This window comes from Oncorhynchus nerka, linkage group LG1, assembly GCF_034236695.1.
Source record: "Oncorhynchus nerka isolate Pitt River linkage group LG1, Oner_Uvic_2.0, whole genome shotgun sequence".
Lineage (NCBI taxonomy): Eukaryota > Metazoa > Chordata > Actinopteri > Salmoniformes > Salmonidae > Oncorhynchus > Oncorhynchus nerka.
Window position 1 is genome coordinate 49,501,373 of NC_088396.1, and position 12,826 is coordinate 49,514,198.

The 12,826-nt window shown below is 40.0% G+C and overlaps 1 pseudogene; it reads right to left on the minus strand.

Annotated features, from left to right (window-relative positions):
• Positions 1–11,704: 11,704 nt before the first annotated feature.
• LOC115130647 (trace amine-associated receptor 13c-like) lies at positions 11,705–12,557 on the minus strand (annotated as a pseudogene).
• Between the last annotated feature and the right edge of the window lie 269 nt (positions 12,558–12,826).

Here is a 12,826-nt window from a genome sequence, read left to right on the forward strand (position 1 = left end):
GGACAACATGAGTCATTCTATATATATACTCATCCAGAACGCCGCAGCCCGTCTGGTGTTCAACCTTCCCAAGTTCTCTCACGTCACCCCGCTCCTCCTCTCTCTCCACTGGCTTCCAGTTGAAGCTCGCATCCGCTACAAGACCATGGTGCTTGCCTACGGAGCTGTGAGGGGAACGGCACCTCAGTACCTCCAGGCACTGATCAGGCCCTACACCCAAACAAGGGCACTGCGTTCATCCACCTCTGGCCTGCTCGCCTCCCTACCACTGAGGAAGTACAGTTCCCGCTCAGCCCAGTCAAAACTGTTCGCTGCTCTGGCCCCCCAATGGTGGAACAAACTCCCTCACGACGCCAGGACAGCGGAGTCAATCACCACCTTCCGGAGACACCTGAAACCCCACCTCTTTAAGGAATACCTAGGATAGGATAAAGTAATCCTTCTCACCCCCCTTAAAAGACCTAGATGCACTATTGTAAAGTGGCTGTTCCACTGGATGTCATAAGGTGAAAGCACCAATTTGTAAGTCGCTCTGGATAAGAGCGTCTGCTAAATGACTTAAATGTAAATGTAAATGAAGGTACCATGTTCATCTGTACAAACAATAGTATGCAAGTATAAACACCATGGGACCACGCAGCCATCATACCGCTCAGGAAGGAGACGCGTTCTGTCTCCCAGAGATTAACGTTCTTTGGTGCGAAAAGTGCAAACCAATCCCAGAACAACAGCAATTGACAATTTCTCACTTTTCATCTATTTTCTGCCACTTGTTAATTCCTCAATAAATGACTAATCCTATTTTAACTCTGAACTACCTATAATTTTATTCCCTAGTTTCACAAACATAGGATTGACATAGTTATGTTATACAATTGTTGTAATTGCTTCTTTCATGTAACAATACGAGACATTACTTATGTCAGTGTTGTCATCATAGATACATGTTGTGTTGATACAGAATGATTTGGATGGATTGGATTTGAATGACTTTGAGAAGGCATAAATGTGTGGTTGTTCCGTGTTATTCAATGATAAATAGCAAGTATTCTAAAAGTACATTCCGAGGACATCATGAGTCGTACTATATGTTGTTTAACATCTCCCTCTAGTGGCTCAATTGTGACACAACGTCTTCATCAAGTGTACAGTCATGGCCAAAAGTTTTGAGAATGACACAAATATTAATTTTCACAAAGTTTGCTGCCTCAGTTGACAATGTGCCAATACTCCAGAATCTGATGAAGAGTGATCAGATGAATTGCAATTAATTGCAAAGTCCCTCTTTGCCATGCAAATGAACTGAATCCCCCCCAAAAAACATTGCCACTGCATTTCAGCCCTGCCACAAAAGGACCAGCTGATATTATGTCAGTGATTCTCTCGTTAACACAGGTGTGAGTGTTGATGATGACACGGCTGGAGATGACTCTGTCATGCTGATTGAGTTCGAATAACAGACTGGAAGCTTCAAAGGAGGGTGACTCACTCGAGACACGCTATCGGAGTCAGTACAGCCAGCTGGTTTCTTCACACATCGCGCCGACAGAAACAAGCATCTTTCTGGTTAGAAGAGGGGCGGGGGGGGGGGTATGCCTTATGATTAACGAGACGTGGTGTGATCATAACAACATCAACTCGCACAAGCCGTCCTCATTTCTCCTTCTCCCAAATCCGTTCAGCTGATGTTCTGAAAGAGCTGCAAAATCTGGACCCTTACAAATCAGCCGGACTAGACAATCTGGACCCTTTCTTTATAAAATTATCTGCCTAAATTGTTGCCACCCCTATTACTAGCCTGTTCAACCTCTCTTTCGTGTCGTCTGAGATTCCCAAAGATTGGAAAGCAGCTGCGGTCACCCCCCTCTTCAAAGGGGGACACTCTTGACCCAAACTGCTACATACCTATATCTATCCTACCATGCCTTTCTAAGGTCTTCGAAAGCCAAGTCAACAAACAGATTACCGACCATTTCGAATTTCACCATACCTTCTCTGCTATGCAATCTGGTTTCAGAGCTGGTCATGGGTGCACCTCAGCCACGCTCAAGGTCCTAAACGATATCTTAACCGCCATCGATAAGAAACATTACTGTGCAGCCGTATTCATTGATCTGGCCAAGGCTTTCGACTCTGTCAATCACCACATCCTCATCGGCAGACTCGACAGCCTTGGTTTCTCAAATGATTGCCTCGCCTGGTTCACCAACTACTTCTCTGATAGAGTTCAGTGTGTCAAATCGGAGGGTCTGCTGTCCGGACCTCTGGCAGTCTCTATGGGGGTGCCACAGGGTTCAATTCTTGGACCGACTCTCTTCTCTGTATACATCAATGAGGTCGCTCTAGCTGCTGGTGAGTCTCTGATCCACCAATACGCAGACGACACCATTCTGTATACTTCTGACCCTTCTTTGGACACTGTGTTAACAACCCTCCAGGCAAGCTTCAATGCCATACAACTCTCCTTCCGTGGCCTCCAATTGCTCTTAAATACAAGTAAAACTAAATGCACGCTCTTCAACCGATCGCTACCTGCACCTACCCGCCTGTCCAACATCACTACTCTGGACGGCTCTGACTTAGAATACGTGGACAACTACAAATACTTAGGTGTCTGGTTAGACTGTAAACTCTCCTTCCAGACCCATATCAAACATCTCCAATCCAAAGTTAAATCTAGAATTGGCTTCCTATTTCGCAACAAAGCATCCTTCACTCATGCTGCCAAACATACCCTTGTAAAACTGACCATCCTACCAATCCTCGACTTTGGCGATGTCATTTACAAAATAGCCTCCAATACCCTACTCAACAAATTGGATGCAGTCTATCACAGTGCAATCCGTTTTGTCACCAAAGCCCAATATACTACCCACCATTGCGACCTGTACGCTCTCGTTTGCTGGCCCTCGCTTCATACTCGTTGCCAAACCCACTGGCTCCATGTCATCTACAAGACCCTGCTAGTTAAAGTCCCCCCTTATCTCAGCTCGCTGGTCACCATAGCATCTCCCACCTGTAGCACACCCTCCAGCAGGTATATCTCTCTAGTCACCCCCAAAACCAATTCTTTCTTTCGCCGCCTCTCCTTCCAGTTCTCTGCTGCCAATGACTGGAACGAACTACAAAAATCTCTGAAACTGGAAACACTTATCTCCCTCACTAGCTTTAAGCACCAACTGTCAGAGCAGCTTACAGATTACTGCACCTGTACATAGCCCACCTATAATTTAGCCCAAACAACTACCTCTTTCCCTACTGTATTTAATTAATTAATTAATTTTGCTCCTTTGCACCCCATTATTTTTATTTCTACTTTGCACATTCTTCCATTGCAAATCTACCATTCCAGTGTTTTACTTGCTATATTGTATTTACTTTGCCACCATGGCCTTTTTTTGCCTTTACCTCCCTTATCTCACCTCATTTACTCACATCGTATATAGACTTGTTTATACTGTATTATTGACTGTATGTTTGTTTTACTCCATGTGTAACTCTGTGTCGTTGTATGTGTCGAACTGCTTTGCTTTATCTTGGCCAGGTCGCAATTGTAAATGAGAACTTGTTCTCAACTTGCCTACCTGGTTAAATAAAGGTGAAATAAATAAAAATAAAATAAAAACGTGGATTGGGATATATTCCGCATTGCGTCAAACAACAACATTGACGAATACGCTGATTCGGTGAGTGAGTTTATTAGCAAGTGCATCGGCGATGTCGTACACACAGCAACTATTGAAACATTCCGAAACCAGAAACCAGGATTGATGGCAGCATTCGCGCAAAACTGAAAGTGAAAACGACTGCTTTTAATCAGGGCAAGGTGACCGGAAACATGACCGAATACAAACAGTGTAGCTCTTCCCTCCGCAAGGCAATCAAACAAGCTAAGCCTCAGTATAGAGACAAAGTAGAGTTGCAATTCAACGGCTCAGACACAAGAGGTATGTGGCAGGGTCTACAGTCAATCACGGATTACAAAAAGAAAACCAGCCCCGTCGCGGACCAGGATGTCTTGCTCCCAGACAGACTAAACAACTTCTTTGCTCATGTTGAGGACAATACAGTGCCACTGACACGGCCAGCTACCAAAACCTGCGGCCTCTCCTTCACTGCATCCGATGTGAGTAAAACTTTTAAACGTGTTAACTCTCGCAAGGCTGCAGGCCCAGACGGCATCCCCAGCCGTATCCTCAGGGCATGCGCTGACCAGCTGGCTGGTGTGTTTACGGACATATTCAATCAATCCTTATCCCAGTCTGCTGTTCCCACATGCTTCAAGAGGGCCACAATTGTTCCTGTTCCCAAGAAAGCTAAGGTAACTGAGCTAAACGACTACCGCCCCGTAGCACTCACTTCCGTCATCATGAAGCGCTTTGAGAGACTAGTCAAGAACCATATCACCTCAACCCTACCTGACACCCTGCTTACCACACTGCACACTGCCCTAAACCATCTTGACAAGAAGAATACCTATGTAAGAATGCTGTTCATCGACTACAGCTCAGCATTTAACACCATAGTACCCTCCAAACTCGAGATCCTTGGTCTCAACCCCGCCCGGTGCGACTGTGTCCTGGACTTCCTGACGGATCGCTCCCAGGTGGTGAGGGTAGGTAACAACATCTCCACCCCGCTGATTGTCAACACTAGGGAGCATTTTGATCCCTCTCCTGTACTCCCTGTTCACCCAATTTTTCAGTTTTTGATTTGTTAAAAAAGTTTGAAATATCCAATAAATGTCGTTCCACTTCATGATTGTGTCCCACTTGTTGTTGATTCTTCACAAAAAAATACAGTTTTATATCTTTATGTTTGAAGCCTGAAATGTGGCAAAGGGTCGCAAAGTTCAAGGGGGCCGAATACTTTCGCAAGGCACTGTATAGACTTTTTCTACTGTATTATTGACTGTATGGTTGTTTATTCCATGTGTAACTCTCTGTTGTTGTGTCAAACTGCTTTGCTTTACTTGGCCAGGTAGCAGTTGTAAACGAGAACTTTTTCACAACTAGCCTACCTGGTTAAATAAAGGTGAAATTTAAATTAAAAAGTGACTTATGTTTGGAGGCACAGAAAACATAAGTCATATTGATAATGCTGGAGAGGTTGCTTACAACTGCCTGGATTGTTTGGCACTGAACTAAAAGACAAAGGAATTCAGGTATTTAAGAAGGGAAATTGGGAAGCACCATTTGAGGACCGATACGTAGCAATCTCTACACATCTATATGGCTCAGAGGTGCTTGCAATTAACTTCTTTGGGATAGGGGGCAGTATTTATCACGTCCGGATGAGTAAACTGCCTGCTTACTCAGGCCCAGAAGCTAGGATATGCATATTATTATTAGATTTGGATAGAAAACACTCTGAAGGTTCTAAAACTGTTTGAATGATGTCTGTGAGTATAGCAGAACTCATGTGGCAGGCGAAAACTTGAGAAAGATCAAACCAGGAAGTGGGAAATCTGAGGTTTGTAGTTTTTCAAGTGATTGCCTACCCAATATACAGTGTAAATGGTATATTGCATGTCCTAATGCTTCCACTAGATGTCAATAGTCTTTAGAACATTGTTTCAGACTTCTACTATGAAAGGGGATCGAATAAGAGCTGTTTGAACCAGTGGTCTGTTTGAAAGCCATGAGTTGTTAATCGCGCGAGCTCCATTCCCTTTCCTTTCTAAAGACAAAGGAATTTTCCGGTTGGAATTTCATTGAAGATTTATGATAAAAACATCCTAAAGATTGATTATATACATCGTTTGACATGTTTCTACATGTTTCTACGAACTGTAATGGAACTTTTTTTACTTTTCATCTTTTCGTCTTAACTTAGTGCCCGATCCTTGTGTATTTGGAATAGTGAACTGAACGCATAATCAAAAAGGAGCTATCTGTGTCACGCCCTGGTCTAAGTATTTTGTGTTTTCTTCATGTATTGGGTCAGGCCAGGGTGTGGCATAGAGTTTTTGTATTGTGGTGTGTTTTGTCTTGGGATTTTGGTATGTGTGTATAGTGGGATTGTAGCTTAGTGGGGTGTTCTAGGAGAGACTATGGCTGTCTGAAGTGGTTCTCAATCAGAGGCAGGTGTTTACCGTTGTCTCTGATTGGGAACCATATTTAGGCAGCCATATTCTTTGGTTGTATTGTGGGTGATTGTCCTGTGTGTCTTGATGTCCTTGTTAGAGGTTAGTAGACACTTGTATAGGCTGTTTTCGGTTTTCGTTTCGTTTATTGTTTTGTAGTGTTAGGTTTTTGTCGTGTGTTACGTTTGTTTATTAAAGATGAATAGAAATAGACACGCTGCAGTTTGGTCCGACTCTCCTTCACCATTAGAAAGCCGTTACAATCTGGATATAAATATGGACTTTATCGAACAAAACAAACATTTATTGTGGAACTGGGATTCCTGGGAGTGCATTCGGATGAAGATCGTCAAAGGTAAGTGAATATTTATAATGCTATTTCTGACTTTTGTTGACTCCACAACATGGCGGGTATCTGTATGGCTTGTTTTGGTGGCTAAGCGCTGTACTCAGGTAATCACATGGTGTGCTTTTGCCGTAAAGCTTTTTTGAAATCATCACATCACTGCTCTAGAGGAGATCTGCATGGAGGAATGGGTCAAAATACCAGCAACAGTGTGTGAAAACCTTGTGAAGACTTACAGAAAAAGTTTGACCTCTGTCATTGCCAACAAAGGGTATATAACAAAGTATTGAGATCAACTTTTGTTATTGACCAAATACTTATTTTCCACCATAATTTGCAAATAAATTCAGTAAAAATCCTACAATGTGATTTTCTGGAATTTTTTTTCTCATTTTGTCTGTCATAGTTGAAGTGTACCTATGATAAACATTACAGGCCTCTCTCATCTTTTTAAGTGGGAGAACTTGCACAATTGATGGCTGACTAAATACTTTTTTGCCCCACTGTAACTGAAAATGTGCATAGCACCACCTACTGTACAGTAGTATGACAGACACAGTAGTATGAGACCAGCTGGAAACCAATGGTTCTATATGCTACCAAATAAGGGTTCCTTGTAACCATAGCGGATCCCTTTTTGGTGCTATATGGAACCATTTATGAAGGCTCTACCCTTTATTGAATCCTGTTCTCAACCGGCTTGTAGAACATTGTCGTGTCTTTGGCTATGCCGGATTAATTGATATGACATGCTATTCTATAAAATAATTTATCCGCAATTAATATCACCTGATTGAGCTAATCATGTAAATCTAATTAAATAGCGAGTCGGGCACCACAAAATAATATTTATAGAGCTGTTATCTTCCGAATAAACTCTTAAAGACCTAGTAATATTTTACATCAATAGCAGTCAACATTAATCTTCATCTTACTTCAGTCTCATAATCTGCAAAAACCCTGGCTAAAAAGATAAATCAGCAATACAAAATTGGGTTAAATTATTTATTTACTAAATACCTAACTAATCACACAGAATTCACATACACAAAGAATTAATTATACCTGGATAATTATTTACGTCATAGGAAAACGTCCCTAGCGGGCGGAACAGATATGACAGCTTGTTACACAAAGGAAAAGGGGCGGGGTTTGAGAGAGCGGGAAGGCAGGAACAAAGGCGAAGCTGTGCTATCGTAAATACAGTATCTTATGCATTCTAAATGACCGCCCATTTGGAAAAGGAAAATGCAATAAATATTTACTCTGAGCTGCGCTTCAGCAGGTTGGTGGTAGATGGAAGACCGTGTTGCCAAACCGAGTCCTATGTCCTTTGAAGAATGTCTCTGGTGGTCACTTGAATAAGTTGTAGTAACGTCGTTGTGTGGTAGATGGGATACTCTGTCTGTTCCTAACCTGCGTTTGCAGCTGCGGTCGCTAACTCAACAGCTAGGAGGTATCACTTCTGTCGTGAATAAGAGTTCAAAGTTCATACCATTCGCAACCGAAGCTCATGCTGATGTTGGCTTCGTTCTGTAGTTTTATCTGAACCATTCTGACATAGGATCGTCATCCTCATATCCCCGGAACAGATAGTTATGTTGTCGTCACAGGCTTATATAGGAAGGGAGAGGAGGGTGTGTTTGAAAAGTTTTATAGTCCTTGTCCCTTCACAGGGGAGGGCCACTGATTGAGCAGCCCTATCTTATGAAAATCCAAATTTCACATTTTAGAAGCTAAAATCACATTTCATCCCATCACAAATAATTTCATATTCAAACAATTAAATTGAACAACAATTCCATGTGAATCCGATAACTCTGATGTGTAGACTTTCCACTGTAGAGTTTATGTCATCTTATCATTGATGAGAATGTCTCAGATGACAACTGAACTGACATCATATTCATTAAGTACCACCGCATATGTTCAATTGGTCGGATTACCAGAATATAGTTAATTTCCCCCCATCTTCTGATGTTCCCAGAACCTCTATGTTAACCAAGGGTTTTGCAAATGTAACCTTAGTAGGGTAGAGAGAGGAAAAAGGGGGGAAGAGGTATTTATGACTGTCATAAACCTATCCCCCAGGCCAACGTCATGACAACATGTTCAGCCAATGGATTTAGAAGTGGATATGAAACAAACCTTAAACCTGATTGGTCAACTCCCCCAGCCCTCCAGCATCAATTAACATCATTTGTATAGTTTTTGGCTGCTGCAGTTCAGGGTTTTGAGACTCTAACTTTGCACATTCAAAGAGCTGAAAAACAAGAATTGTCAAAAAATGTGCTTAACCAGGTGGTTGATATGTCAGTAAAAAATATGGTGGACTAAGAATAGGTACATTTAGGTTTTTTGTATAAAAAAAAATTGGTGAAAAAAAATGATTGAATTGTTGACAATACACTATAATAGGCTGGCAACATACATTGGTTTAACCACTTTTCATGACTCTTCAGTATTAAGGTTGCATATAAAATGATGCGTAGAATAGTTTTAAAAACTGCACTTTGTCATATTATTTAAAAATGTATAAAAACATGTTGTAAGCCTGGATGAACTGAAATGTAAGACAACCAACACCACCTGAAAATACATTCATTTAATACATACATATACAATTAACATAATTCGTTAAAAATTGACATCAGTCCGTATTTATTAAACGTTGACTATGCAGCCCTTTATAATGCACAGGCTTATGTCATATTTGACCTAGTGAGTTATGTAACATTTGACGTTAATGGCTATGTCACACAGTTATGAACCCTTTATAGATGATGACATACTCTATAGATGATTTGTGACACATTTATGTAGTATTTATAAAGGCATTATGAAGCCTTTATAAGCTGCATGTCATTTAAAATGGGACACTTATGTAAATGAGATATTTCTGTATTTAATTTGCAATACATTTGTAAAAAAAAAATTAAAAACATGTTTTTACTTTCTAGTGATGTGGTGTTGTTTTAAAAAAAAACATTTTGAATTCAGGCTGTAATAAGTCAAGGGGTATGAATACTTTCTGAAGACACCGCATTCAGGGTGTCTCCTGTAATGAAAAGGCTTTGGTATTATTTATACAGACGGTCTCTTCTCAGTTTGGCAGAGGCACACTTTCACCAAATACGTACAGTTCAGATACACATTTACTTAATAGAACAGACAAACGTGTCTTTCATGTATGAATGAGTAAAGTTGTTCCTCTGTCACAGATTGTGAAGTATACCACCATCCTATGGCCACAGCACATACTGAAAGCAATCCCTGCCCACTGGGCACAGACATCAATTCAATGTCTAATCCATATTGTTCCTCTCAGTCACAGATTGTGAAGTATACCACCATCATATGGCCACAGCACATACTGAAAGCAATCACTGCCCACTGGGCACAGACATCAATTCAATGTCTAATCCATGTTGGTTAAAAATACAACAACGTTGATTCAACCAGTGTTAGCCCAGTGGGTGTAAAACTCTGCAGTAAAACTGTTTTTCAACTGGGCTCTTCACTCCCGCATTTTGAATATGAAATCTAATGTTTCATGAGGCGACATTATAAAATGTCACCTTTTGATTGAGGATATTTTCCCACATATGTTTTACCGTTTAGGAAAAAAAAACAAATGATGTATCTAGTCCCCCTATTTGAAGAAGTCATAAGTATGTGGACACCTTCACTTGTGGTGTATTAAAGGTAGTATCCCTTTAAACGTAATGTTCAGATAAATTATGTATTTAGATATTGGTTATATTACCCTGTAAGCAGTCTATGAACTGCTCTAATGAGTGACTGCAATCCACACTTTGGTTTTGGTAGTCACTGCCAACAAACAAGAATGTCATCATTTTCAGACAAACACGTTACTTCCTTCAGCACACTACTACAACAGTGTGACTGTTTTGGAATAAAATGTTCAATATATTTCCTTTAACATCCTCTGTGTTGTGTGCTTATTGTTTAACCATTGATATGTTCCAGGTCATTTTGAGACCTTAAGGAGCATCAGGTACTGCTGGAATGTCTACCAATAGCATGTCCATCTTTATGTGATAAATTACACTGCTCATTGTTCAAAACATTTATAAGGTATTATAAAGTATGTAAAGTTTTCACTTTAGATTAGGGACTGCAACACGACTGTACTAATGATTAGTAAATAGTTAATAGTTAAGTTAATTCATAAGATGATTAATGAATTATCTTATATATATCATCATTACACAGTATAAAAGGTGTTAATAAATGTGTGAATAACCAGCTTACTACAACAAATGTGGGAGTAATAGTACATGAATGATGAATAAACTATTTACTAATCCATTATACATTCTTTATTACAAAGTGTTATTATAAAGTGATACCAATCTCTATATTAATTCAGACTCCACAGCATCTGAGAGAGCTGCTCTTGCATGACCCCTGACCTGGCAGCAGTGATGTAGTGAGAGTAATGCTAGTGTCTGCTGTGGTCTCCACCACTGTTGTGCTTAATCATTAATGCATATTGTAGTTATTTATACATGTGAGAATCCCTAACTGACAAAACATTTACAAATGTGGGAGTAATGATTCATATATAGTGAACAAACTGTAAATTCCTTACAAATGGTTTATTACTTAACATAATAAAGTGTGACCCTTAATTGCATATTCTTGCATTGTACCCTCAACTACTTACACAAAACACCATTGAGATATACCTGGACGTTATGTGATATCATGCAGTATTGTACATTTCAACTTTACTCCACTTGATGAAGATGTGTCACAAATGAGCCACTAGAGGGAGGTGTTTAACAACATATAGAACGACTCATGACTTCCTCAGAATGTACTATTAGAATACTTACATACTATTTATCATTAAATAACATGGAACAACAACAGCCTTAGGTTTTTGGAGTACACAATCCACAATGACATCAATGTATTTTATAAAACAAGCTTATGCCTTCTCCAAGTCATTCAAATCCAATCCATCCAAATCATTCTGTATCAACATCACATATATCAATGGTGACAACACTGAGAATAGTAATGTCAGTGTATTGTTACATGAAATAAATAATTACAACAATTGTAAAAAAAAAAATTATATCCAACTTATGTTTGTGAAAGTAGGGAATACAATTATAGGAACTTCAGATTTAAAATAAGTTTAGTTTTCACTTTGAACCATGGATAAAAGAAAGCATAAATTATTGGATTTATTAAGGAATTAACAAGTGGCAGAAAACGGATGAATACTGACAAATTGTCACTTAAAAAAGGCAAAAATAGTAAAATAAATAGTGTTGGAATCCAACAAATTAAAAAGGTGAAAACAACAATAGCTAGAGTTTTTGCTGCTTTTCTCTCAGACTTCTTTGCCTGTACAGTTTTAACACCAGACACACTGACAGCCTCTTTTGAAAATACCTTTCTGGACTGTGATCTGGCCACCACAAAGATTTTCACATAAAGTGTTATAATAATAGAGCACGGGACAACCATTGTAAATAGAAGGTCAATTATATTACCCCAGACTGACCCTTCAACAATAAAACATTCTTTCAAACACCTACTGGGTACCAGTACATTCGCAACGTTTTCTATATTAGCAGCACGGTATATGATACAACAACACCAGGTGATGGATATACAACACATCATTCTTGTTATTGTTATTTTAGAGTGGTACAATAAGGGATCACACACAGCAACATAGCGGTCAATAGATATCAAGACCAAATTGCCCAGAGATAAAGATGTACATAAACAAGCAATGTAGGCATGAAACACACAGAAATATTCCCCAAATCCCCAGCATGATTCCATTATTGCTACAGTCATTACTGGTATCACAATCAGTCCCACCAGGAGATCTGACACAGCCAGAGAGAGGATGAGCAGGTTGGTTGGAGTGTGGAGCTGCTTGAAGTGAGAGATGGAGATGATCACCAGTACGTTCAAAAATACTGTAACTGCTGAAATCAATGAGAAGAAAATGTAGAGTGTTATGTAGATAGATGTCGATAGCAAAGCCTTTCTGCAAGAAGAGTTTCCGTCTTGAAAACAGTATTGAACATCTTCATGTTTCTCCATTTGTAATAAAAAGGAAAAATGCTGAGGTCCTTCCCCTGCTTGGTCCTGTGTGTGACCCTGTCATGTCCGCCTTCTGACAAACTCTGAGCTCTGCCTCTCTATTTATCCCTGAGTTGCTGACAGAAACTCCCCTCCCCGGAGTCTCTCTGCACATAGACACACAAACACACACACGTGAGCACAGAAATGAACAAATGGTTGGTTAAACACATTATTTGTGAAAGCATGATGTAATGAATGACAGGACTGGATGTTGCTGTGCCCACCTAGCCTGTCATTCAGCCTTATTGATAGTTAGA